Below are 11,479 nucleotides of genomic sequence, written 5' to 3'. Positions count from 1 at the left end.
TTTATTAAAAGCAGCTTGGTGTGAGTGCAAAGAAAGAAGAAATCCAAAGTATGAATAAAGCTCACACTCATAAGTGACTTTCATTCCCACCACAGTTTTAATAGTAGCATTTGCGATTCTGTGTCGTGCATTTGGTTGGGGAACTGTATATCTCATGTTCTGTGTTTCCTTTGAGCAAACTACAAGATTCTGGACTCTGCCTTGAAGACGTAATTATCTGCTGGATGGATGCTTCATCTGCATATATGAGTGACACGCACGCTCTCCTCTAAGTCTTAGCTAATCCAGGTGTGGCTTATCCCTGCTTTATAAACATTCTTCCTGGACAACTGAAAATGGGTGATTTTCTGGAAAGATCAGATAACACTGTCTTCAAAGTTGTTTGAATCCTCAGAGCAGTGAAACTCCCGCACCAGGTACCTCGGGGACCACAAAGTGCATTTAGTGTTGACGCCGCCCTGAATGAAGTGGGATGAGTGAAGGTGAGCAGAGTGGCTGCCCCTGGCCAGTTTCTCCTCTCCTGTTGACTGCTTTCCCTGATGAAAGGAAGAGTTCTGAGCTAAGGAATTACCATCCTTCTAGAAATTTCTGAACGGAGGAGGGCAACTTCAGAGGGGGTCTGGCATAGCTAGGAGGCTTTTGTTTATCACCTGAAAGCACAGGTCTGTCACCCTGCTTCTCAGATCCCCCAGGAATCAAATGGTCCTACAATTGGCACAAATATGAAGGTATGTTTGACCATTTTTTAAAAATTGGGATACAGAACCGGGGGTTCAGGGACTTAGTAAGGACAACTTTTTAAAAGACTCAAATATAAGTGAATAAATCAGTTTATTAAATGTCCACCTCTTCCCTTTGTTTTGTGTGAATAAACCTTCTGGGAGCAGTGCTTTAGGTAATACTAACACTTAGGTAACTTAGATGACAGTAGTCTCTTGATTTGAAATCATTCTTGGGCATTTTGAGATAAAGTATCCTAATGTTTTATGTTACTCCATAGTAAAATACTTATGGGGCATATGGCTAAATCTCTTTCAAAAGGCAGCAGTTTATTTCAGAAGTATCCAGAAGTTCTATTTTTTCCTCATCTGTTACTCATCTCAGAACTGATTTCTGAAAATATATACTATAGAAGAAGAGGAGTATGATGAGAGAAGTCTGAAAATAAGCCAGCGGCTGATGTTTTAACCCCACTAGGATACAGTTTCTTCGTTAAATGGAATGGACCATTCTCTGCACATCGTAAAACCGGAGGGGACATTAGAGACCATTGAGTCTAAACTCCCTATTTTACTGACCCAGAAGCTGAAGCACAAAAAAGTTAAGGGATGTGCCTGAGTTGACACAGCTGGCTAGTGGCAGACCTGGACTCAAGAGGAAAATTTCCTTGTCTTTTGTCATATTCATCTGTTTGGTATATAATTATAATCACCACAGCTGTAGAATTTCATAGCTGGCAATTCCCCACATGTGCACACTTAACATAATGTCCTGTGCATTTTCCCCATAGCCATAGTGAAAATGATCACCTTTTAAAATAATACATAATGTTCTATTTTTTTTCTTTTTTCTCATTTCTTTTTTAAGTGTAGCCAGTTTACAATGTTGTGTCAATTTCAGGTGTACAACGTAATGTTTCAATCATACATATACATGTATATATTCTTTTTCATATTCTTTGTCATTATAGGTTACTTCAAGGTATTGAGTATAATTCCCTGTGCTATATAGTATAAACTTGCTGTTTGTCTATTTTATATATAGTAGTTTGTACCTACAAATCTCAAACTCCCAATTTATCCCTTCCCACCCCATTCTCCCCCAGTAGCCATAAGTTTGTTTTCTATGTTTGTGAGTCTGTTTCTGTTTTATAAATAAGTTTTGTGTCTTTTTTTTAGATTCCACATATAAGTGATATCATATGGTATTTTTCTTTCTCTTTCTGGCTTACTTCACTTAAAATGATGATCTCTAGGTCTATCCATGTTGCTGCAAATGGCATTATCTTATTCTTTTTTATGGCTGAGTAGTATTCCATTATATATATATACCACAACTTTATCCAGTCATCTGTCAATGGACACTTAGGTTGTTTCCATGTCTTGGCTATTGTATATAGTGCTGCTATGAACATTGGGGTGCATGTATCTTTTTGAAATAGCATTCCCTTTGGATATATGCTCAGGAGTGGAATTGCTGGATCATATGGTAAGTTCATTTTTAATTTCTTAAGGAATCTCCATACTGTTTTCCATAATGGCTGCACCAAACTACATTACCACCAACAGTGTAGGAGGGTTTCCTTTTCTCCACACCCTCTCCAGCATCTATCACTGGTGGACTTTTGAATGATGGCCATTCTGACCAGTATGAGGTGATACGTCATTGTAGTTCTGATTTGCATTTCTCTGATAATTAGTGATATGGAGCATTTTTTCATGTGCCTTTTGTATCATAACATTCTATTGAGTGGGTGGCATGTCATCTACAACTGTTACCTTCTTTTCATTGTTTAAATTGCTTACAGTTTCTCTCTATTCCTAGTGATACCACAATGAACATCTTCAGGCATATGGCTACTTGCATATTTTCAACTTGCCCTTTGGTTGGTAGCCTGTTGGAACAAAAGTATTATCAGTGTTACAGCTCTTTATGTACGGGCTTTCCAAAAGGCATCAGTGCCAAGGGCAATGAATGGAAACCCTGATTTCACTGCACCCTTACCAGTGTTGGAATTTCTTTTTCTCTTTAATCTGTGCTACCAGACAAAAGTAGTGTTTTATTGGTGTTTTTTAAAATTGAGATTTTATAACTGTTTTGAGTTTCCATTTACCTGCTAGCAAAGCTACATGATTTCCCATAATTTACTGGCCATTTATTTTCTCTTTTCTGAATCATCTGTGACTGACTCTTCAGGAGTTCCCAGGAGAAGGAAATTAGATCCAGAGTCTCTTTTCTAGCAAGGCTCCTGATTAGCCACTAAATGGTGCCAGGATGACCAAACACATCAGCTGACCCCAGACGGTGCTCTCATCTTCAGATGCTCTAATTGTCCTTACATTGAGACAAAGCCCATTCCCTTAAATTTTTGGCCAAAGTTCCTAGGATTTGCCTGAAAGGCTGAAAAGATGTAACCTAAATCATCTTGCACATGGCAACCATTTATATTTTTGAAAAACAACAATAATTTCCTCCCTAAATCTTTTCCAGAATAAATATTCAAGTTCTGTCTATTCCTTTCCTCTTCTGGACACATTCCAGTCTGTGATCAGAACTGATCACAGAACTCAAAGTACAGTTGGATGATGAAAAACCATCACTTCCTTCATTCTGGATCCTCTGTTTCTATTAATGTAACCAACGACTAAATTCTAAATTTTTTTTTTTTTTTTTTTTTCAGAAATCGTAGCACATCACTGATTCACATTGAACTTGCTAGTAACTAAAACAGCTAAGTCCCAGCTGCTGGCATTCTTCTCCAGATACTCATTTTAGATCAAAGTGCAGGACTTCATACTTATCTCTGTTAAATTCCACCTCCTTAGACTTGGTCCACTGGTCAAGGCCAGTTGAGATTAGCAGTGGGGTTGGGTTATGAGGGTCCTGACTTTGTCATCCAAAACATTTGCTTTCCCTCCAGGTATCATTGGATCACAAATTTGAAAATGTCTTTCGTATGTTGATTAGGACAAAGCTGAAGCCATGTGGCATGGTTCTGGGGACACCCTTGTAGGTCAACTTTCATTTCAGTCAGCCCCCTTAGAGGGCAATCGTTCAACAAGTTATATATGCATCTGGCTTTATGAAGATATATGAAGCCTACATTTCTCCACACAATCAAAAGTTTGTCAAGAATATCCTTGATCTCCAGGTGTAAGTCCATAGTCTTCCTTTATAAAAAAGGAAATTAAGTCATACTCTATGCCAATATGAATTATGCAAATTTGAAATAAGGCAACTGAAAAGAATAAAGTTTAACTTAATGTACAAAACTTGAGATAATGTAAATCCTACTTTATTTCTATGGGGGAATTAGTCTTGACTTATGCATATATAAAATTATATGAGGTTTTAAGGAACATATCCCTCATATAAAAAGCAGCCACAATTTATTCATCCATGTCCTCATTCATCCATTCACTTACTACATCTTAGTGAGCTCAAGCTGGCTTCCTTGCCAAGAGCTTACAAACCGTTCTTGTAATAATCCGTCTAAGAATTCTGCCCAGGAATAGCCCTGAGACTATGCAGCGACAGTTTGCAGACAGTCTTCTGTTTACAATCAAGAAGTTTCAGCATAATGCTGAGTGGTATTTCTTCACTCCGTGTGCAAGCCTGTTTAGAGCATGGCCACACCGAGCATGCAGTTAGTCTCTAAATACAGTCAGATGCATCTAAAATAATGGTCTTCCTTTAAAATAAAAAACAACTCAGAAGTTGAGTTTAGTTACTCTTCGCACCTATTTACTTTTAAAAACTTAACACTCCCTGGCACGGCGCATCTATTTAAGCGTCCAGAACTTCAGTAGTCTGAGAGGGCTACCCCAAACGTGAAAGGATAGAGAAGAAATTACAGAAGAAATAGATGAAGGAAGTGTTAAAATAGATTCTCTCCTTCACAGTCACAATCAACCCACCTTGTTTTTCAGCAACTGCTACGTGCCAATCCTGATAGGCGCTGGGGACGCAGGGGAATAATCTGGTTCCTACCTTCCGGTGTGATCACCTCCAAAAGTCCAGCTGGAGCAAGTAATGGGGGTCTCACTGGTGGCTGGTGTATTGTTCCCCAAACTTCTCAGTTGTGGGTGATCTTTTCAAGGTGTGAAAATACTGGTTGTGAAGATCAACACGGCCTCTGTCTTCCTCTCTCTCATCCGTCCTCTTTTCTCCTCTGTCAGCTAGTGAGGAGTTAGAGAGAGCCTGTTTGCTGTCTGCAGACATGGCCATCCCTCCTGTGGAAGCATGATTTCTTACTGAACTGATCCTCGCTCCTGCTTACCAGCTCCGTGATAGCCAGGTGTGTCCTTCTTGTCCACCCAGTGCTTCCAGTTCTTGATTCAGAAACCAGCGTTCATCCCCAACCCTGCCCTCTCTCTACTTTCTCTCCCCGCCACCTAGCCATCATCACTCCCTCCTCAAGGTGGCTGTAAGAGCAAAGGTTGGAGAGGCCAAGCAGCACAGCCAGCTCTTGTTTTATGTTAATAACTCTCCTGCCACCGTTACGGGTGAACAAGAGATGCAGAAAGATGCATGAAGCATTCAGATGATTATCAATCTAGTCTTTCTCCTGAAACTCCTACTCACTGAACAAGGACCCACAGACCTAAGAAGGTTCATTATGTCCAGCCTCCTGCCCATCGGTGGACATGGCTGCAAACTCCACTCTGACCTCAGAGAGACGTGCCCACCACACACCGATGATCAGGAGCTGTGGTCACACAATCAAGGGCCATGACTTCTGGGTATGTAATTCTTTCTAGTTGACCATTTCTTTTTGACTGAAATTTTCATCTAACCCATCCTGACCCATTAGTGGGAAAACAACTCAATGTCTTTTCAGCTTTATTGGCAATAACTAACCCCTTCAGACTGAAAAGGTCAGGTGCCAATTAAGAAAATTCTGACGGATGTCATACTCACGCCTGGTGAACTTTTGTACACTTCAAAGGTCAAAGTCATTTTGTATTTCTAAGGACTTATAACTTAATAATAACATAAACGCACTGTAGATGAGCTTGGTCCTTAGTGTTTATCAGGAACTACCAAGAACCCAACTTCTCCATCCCAACCAGCCTCTCTAAGAGTCCCCAAGTCATCCTGAATTCCTCCTTTTCTGTCAGGTCCCCCATGGAATCTAGCACCAAATTTGGTCAGCTCTACCAAACTCTCCTTTGGCTGTTCCTTGTCCCCCACCTTCATGACTGCCTCTGCCCCCATCAAGCCCCATTTCCTCTCATCTAGATGTCGGCCGTAACCATGAGCCTCCCCGACCACAGGGTCCCCACAGAGCCAGAAGAATTATCTTTCCAGATTACCTCTGATTGTGTCATCTATTTAAAATCTTCACCCCTGGCCGCATTGCCTGCAAGATAATGGCCAAATCCCACAAGGCAACCCTTTGAAAGAGCCCCGGCCCAAATTTCCAGCTTCATCTTGAGCCTCTCGACCCACCTGGACTGTGGCCACCCTCGATGGCCCCCGTCTCCAAACTCCCCAGGCTTTTCCTGCCTCAAAACTTTTTCACCTTCTTCTCTCTTCCTGGAATAAATGCTCCCCCTGCTTGCTGCCTCCTTCCTCCTGAAAAATCCTTGACAATCCTTTAAGACCTAAGTCAGATTGTTCCCTCACCATGTCCCCGAAGCACTGAAAACTTCCCCTTGGACGCAGGCAGGCATCAGATCTTCTATAAATTCATGGTGATCATAGATGGAGTTGTTTGATGTCCTTATTTAACCAAACAGATTGTTGGCAAAGATATGTCGATCTCCCCAGATTTTCCTTTGCTCCTGAGCCCACGCTGGGTCTCTCTTTTTCACAAGAAAGCTGCCAAATATTCATCCTCAGCCAAGCTGTGAAATAAAAATAGAGGAAATCTGTGGTGAGTGGTTCTGTGGTCAGTGTAACCAAGGATCCAAAGCAGATGTGTCATTGTCAGAGCAGAAATTGGGATGTGTGTTCTGGGTCCTAGATCTGAAAAATTAGATCACCATCTACATCTGAAAATTCTCTTCCCTGGGTCTCCTGAGACCTCCCATCTCCCTGAATCTGCATGAACTAAAAATGACTCATTTAGTCATTCAACAGTCACAGGGACTGTAGGGTCAGATGCGTGCCAGGCCCTGGGCATACAGAATGACTAAGACTGCCTGCATGCCCATAGGAAGATTGCAAGCCAGCACAATGTCACAGTACAGTAAGATAGAATTTCCACCTCTGTATCATTGCACCAAATCTCCTTGGGTGGGGTCCAGAGAGGGAACGCTGAGCCCTTTCCCGGGGAGCTTCCATATTCACATTTGGCTCCACTCATTTGAGGGTGATTCCCACATCATATCTTAGACCCAACCTCCTTGCCCAAGATCCAGACCACATGGCCAGACCACAAGGACCTCCAACTCAACACAACCAAACCAGCACTGTTGACAGAGACATCTAGTTGCCCATCCAGTGTCCTGTCACCCTTCACCATCCACCAGCAGAAGCCTGATTTCAATGGGAATGGCAGTGTGCCCATCTGAAAAGCTGTACTCCCCAGATTCTCTTGCAGATAAATGCCAGTGGGATGTAACGGAAAGAATACTTTAAAGGGTGGGGCTCCCAAGAAGTTCTTTGAAAGAGGACTAACACATTTCTTGACATTACTGATCCCTCCCCCGACCCTCCTTCCTACAATGTGAAATTCTACTGTGAAAGCTGGAATTCCAATGTGATAGCTGGATAGCAGAGGCCATTTGATGACCATGAGGCAACTCTGAGATAACCTCGAAAATGAAAACCAGGTGCTAAGGATGATGGAGAAGAAAGTTCTAAGGAGCCTGGGACCACATTGGCACCATGGAATTGCCGTATCAGCCCTGAACTCCCACCCTCCAGACTTCCTTTCCATGAGAGAAAATAAACCTCAGTCTTGCTTAAATCATCGTTATGTCAGATCTGTTACTTGCAATCAAACTCGATTCCTGACTGATGCAGGCCTCATCATTACCCACCTCCCAACTCTCTTCCTGACTCCGGTACCACTTCAGTCCTCCTTCCTGGATTCCCTGTTTTGTTCACATCACTGCAGCCCTTGCAGCCGCCTAAGGCCTTACCTCAGGAGTTGGCAACCTACATCCCGCAGGCCAGTTCCAGTCTCCCCCACTTTTATACATGGAACTTTGGGGGACACAGCCACACTGATTCTTTTATATATTGTCTATGGCTGCTTTTACACAATAACAGCAAAAATTGAGTATTTGAGACAGAGACCAATGACTTAAAAAATCTGAAATATTTACTACCTGGCCTTTTACAGAAAAAGTTTGCTGACCCCTGTATTACCCTGAAGTTGTCCACAATTTCTTTTAGCCCTCACTGCCTGCATTATGTCAACAAGCCCCATCAGTTCAGCCTCTGAGATGTCTCTGCGTTCCGTCCCCACTGCAGTAGTAACCTCTGTTTATACCATCATCATTTCTTCAGACTTAGTAGTGAGAGAACTTGTATAATTGGTGCCCCTTTCTCCTCTTGTGTCAGTCAAGCCCAACCAGGCAGGCAGAGATGCTCAGGGAGCAGGCTGTGCAGGTGATGGAAGAGCTGAGGCACCAAGCACAGGAGCAGAGAACTATCATCACCTCTGAACAGAGAGGAGCCGAAGGGGAGGCCGGGTTCCTAGAAAACACAGCTGCACAGGCCTATCTGACAGGAGCAGAGCCATGGGAGTCGAAGCGGTGACCAGACACCTCCTGGGACAGAGAAGGTTGGCGGGAAATGCCCTTTCCTCCTCCTATTTTCCAATCACCTGTCACTTCTTACCATTGGATAAACCCCAAGGGAAGACAATTGAGAGCAGAAAATGTAGTCCCCGGGGTCAGCCCTGCTGTGGTGCCCAGCAGAGTGGAGCAGTCAAAGGTCCAGCAACGAAACTGGAGGCAGAGGGCTCCTCTCCAGTCCTGCCCCTCTCTTGTCTGTCCCTTGCACTCCAGGCAGGGTGACCATTCTGATCACCATCTGACACTTTACCTTCCTAATGTCCTCCCACACACCCTAAGCCCTGGCTAAGGTCCCGATTCCTTAGCATGGCAGGGGAGCCCTCTCACCTGGCCCTCACGGGCCCCCAGCCTGATCTCCCGCCTCTCCCATGTCTACTCTGAGAGTCAGCGGCTGCTTGGGAAGTTGCAGTTTCCAGGATGCCCCTTGTGTCCCCTGTCCCTTTGCACAGACTGTCTTCTCTGCCTTTCTGGAATGTCCTCTCACCCCACAAAGCTCCTGCCCCCTGTCTTCCCTCAACTTCCACAGCCTCTGCAGACAAGGTATTTGTGGTTAAAGTTCCTGTATTGCATACTTGCCATGTTCCCTGGTAGCTACTGATTTCCTGGTCTGTCTGCGTTGGGTTCTCCTAAAGGACAGGCTTTTTCCCTGAACATGTCCTTATCCCTAGGGTCTGCTGGAGCATCTGGAACACAGTGGTTACCCAGTGAGCATTTCTTGTATGGATGGATGGATGGATGAAGGAACACAAGCTGCTGACATCCTAGCCCACATGTTCTATGGGAGAGTCTTACATGTATTCCTCCAACTGTGGCAGGAAGCAGGATGGAGGGGGAGCTGGAAATGCATTCAGGAGCATTTGAGAACATGGTATCACCTCCTTCCTAGGACAGCTCCCCAGGGAAGAGGGTGGTGAGGCCTCACTCAACAACCTGCCTGGGGCTTCAGGGGTGAATAAAGGATGCCTTGGCTTGCCTTGACCAGGCCACAGCCGTGGGCAGGTCCTCAGTCTTTGGGTAGTACTACCCATGTGTCCAGCAGGGTGAAGGACCATCCTCCTCCCACAGAGCCCCAGACCCAGAAATGTCACATCTCGAAGGGCCCCTAGAGCATCCAGGCAAACAGGACCGAGGGGAAGGGACGGCCCTCTCCCAGGCCAGCGGGATCTCCCGCCTCCCAAGCCAGCCCCGCCAGTCCCCTCCTGCTGCCTGTGAGGGATGGGATGGAGGTGTGGGCACAGCCCACCCTTGGCCCAGGCCTCTGTTTCCTGCTTCTTTTACACTGACTGACCACACTAGAGCCCGTTTCCACGGGGGAAATCACATCACAAATGTCTCTGCACCAGTGCTCTTGGCATCGCTAAGTCAGAATCCTCAAATCATCACTGTGGGGACAATCGATGCTCTTGTCCGGTTTTTAATGACAATCAATTCTCTCTCTAGCTCTTTGCTAAGTAAGTGTCATTGAGAACAATTACATTGTGTGAACCTGGTCTCAGGCCTTGAATTTGTAGCTTCCTCTGGCTGATGAGAGTCAGAGCATCTTGTTACTGCTCTGTTCTCAGTCAGTCACACAGTACGCCCAGCTGTACAATTAATGTTCTTTCCGGTCTGTTTTTCAGTCAATGTGGCAGCTCCACTAAGTCAAAAAAGAAAGTCAACCCTATGCCCATGCCCTAAGAGGGGGGCTAGGGAAGCCAAGATTGCCGACTGGCCTCTTTGCTGACCCTGAGCAAATGAGGCAAAGTGGCCAGTGTCAGGCCAACTAAGTTTCTAGTCCCAGCTCTGCTGTTTACCAGCTGTGTGACCTTGGGCAAATCACTCACCCTCTCTGAGGCTCTGTTACTGCATCTGTAGAATGGGATAATAACAGTACCACACAGGGTTGTTAAAAGGATTACTTGAGATGATGCATGAGAAAGATAGCATGTGTCACATCTAAGAGGCTCAAGAAGTGACTATTATTATTATTTTATTGTTAGGAATCCCAGAACTACACAGCCCAGCCTCTATATCTGTGCTGATGCTGACCCATTTGGGAACCACAAGCCACATGTGGCCACACTAGAGCAGCTGAGATGTAGAATCCAAATTGAGATGTGCTCTAAGTAGACTGGGTTTCAAAGACTCAATATGAAAAGGAGAATGTAAAATATTTCACTAATACCTTGTAAAATATTGACTACATTTTGCAATAATATTTGGATACATTGTGTTAAATAACATATGTGATTAAAATCACTTGTACCTGTCTTTTTCTCTTTTTTAAGTGGCTATTCCTAAAAAATTCTGAATTCTCTAGTGGCTCTGATTTTATTTCTCTTGCACAGCACCGTTCTAGACGAGTCCCTTTCAAAGAAGTCCCACAAAATAGCCATAAGTCATCAATGATAACAGCAACAAAAAGGCAAGTAAATCCCCCTGGGGATTCCGATCTTTAATTTGTATCTCTTTAAAACAATAACAACAAACAAGCAAAATACATGTGTCATTAATGCTCCTCTTATCGCCTTTCCTCTCCTCCCAACTTTCTTGCACCCAGTGCTGTTTTAAAGCCTTTAATTTACCACCTCCCTGCCCCCATTGCCAAGTACACACAGACTATCTCTCCACTTCTGCCCACAGGACTTTTTTTTCTCTCTACCTGCTGTACCCCAGTGCCCACTGTCTTTGTCCTCCCACTCCTCCCCCTTCCTCTCAGGCATGGCCTGTTACTATCTGTTCTCTGAATTAGCACCTCTGAAGTCTCTGGATTTGGCAGCTTCTCCCAAGAGACTTGGATAGGGCAAGACAGACTCCCATTAACCAAATTCACAGAAGACTGATGGATAAACCAAATTGTTAAAGGGTTAACTGACAACAGAAAGGGTCTTTTCAGGGAACTCTGTGCTCCCTCTGCAGTCCAAGGATCCCTGATCCTAGGTCCATATTGTAGGCTGTGTATTAGGGTCCCTGGGAAGGTGAATTAGTGAATTTCGTGAGCTCAAAACTAGAACTGAGAAGATCGCAAG

At 44.2% G+C, this 11,479-nt stretch overlaps 1 long non-coding RNA gene across 1 annotated transcript; it reads left to right on the top strand.

Moving 5' to 3' along the window:
• The first annotated feature begins 2,381 nt into the window (after nucleotides 1-2,381).
• LOC116664379 lies at nucleotides 2,382-7,639 on the top strand. The gene is made up of 2 exons (XR_004320892.1): nucleotides 2,382-5,017; nucleotides 5,119-7,639. It is a non-coding gene; the product is annotated as an uncharacterized LOC116664379 (long non-coding RNA).
• The last annotated feature ends 3,840 nt before the right edge of the window (nucleotides 7,640-11,479 follow it).

This window comes from Camelus ferus, chromosome 6 (assembly GCF_009834535.1).
Source record: "Camelus ferus isolate YT-003-E chromosome 6, BCGSAC_Cfer_1.0, whole genome shotgun sequence".
Classification (NCBI taxonomy): domain Eukaryota; kingdom Metazoa; phylum Chordata; class Mammalia; order Artiodactyla; family Camelidae; genus Camelus; species Camelus ferus.
The sequence above is the reverse complement of the archived record's forward strand: the minus strand, read 5'-3'. Positions and strand labels throughout refer to the sequence as shown.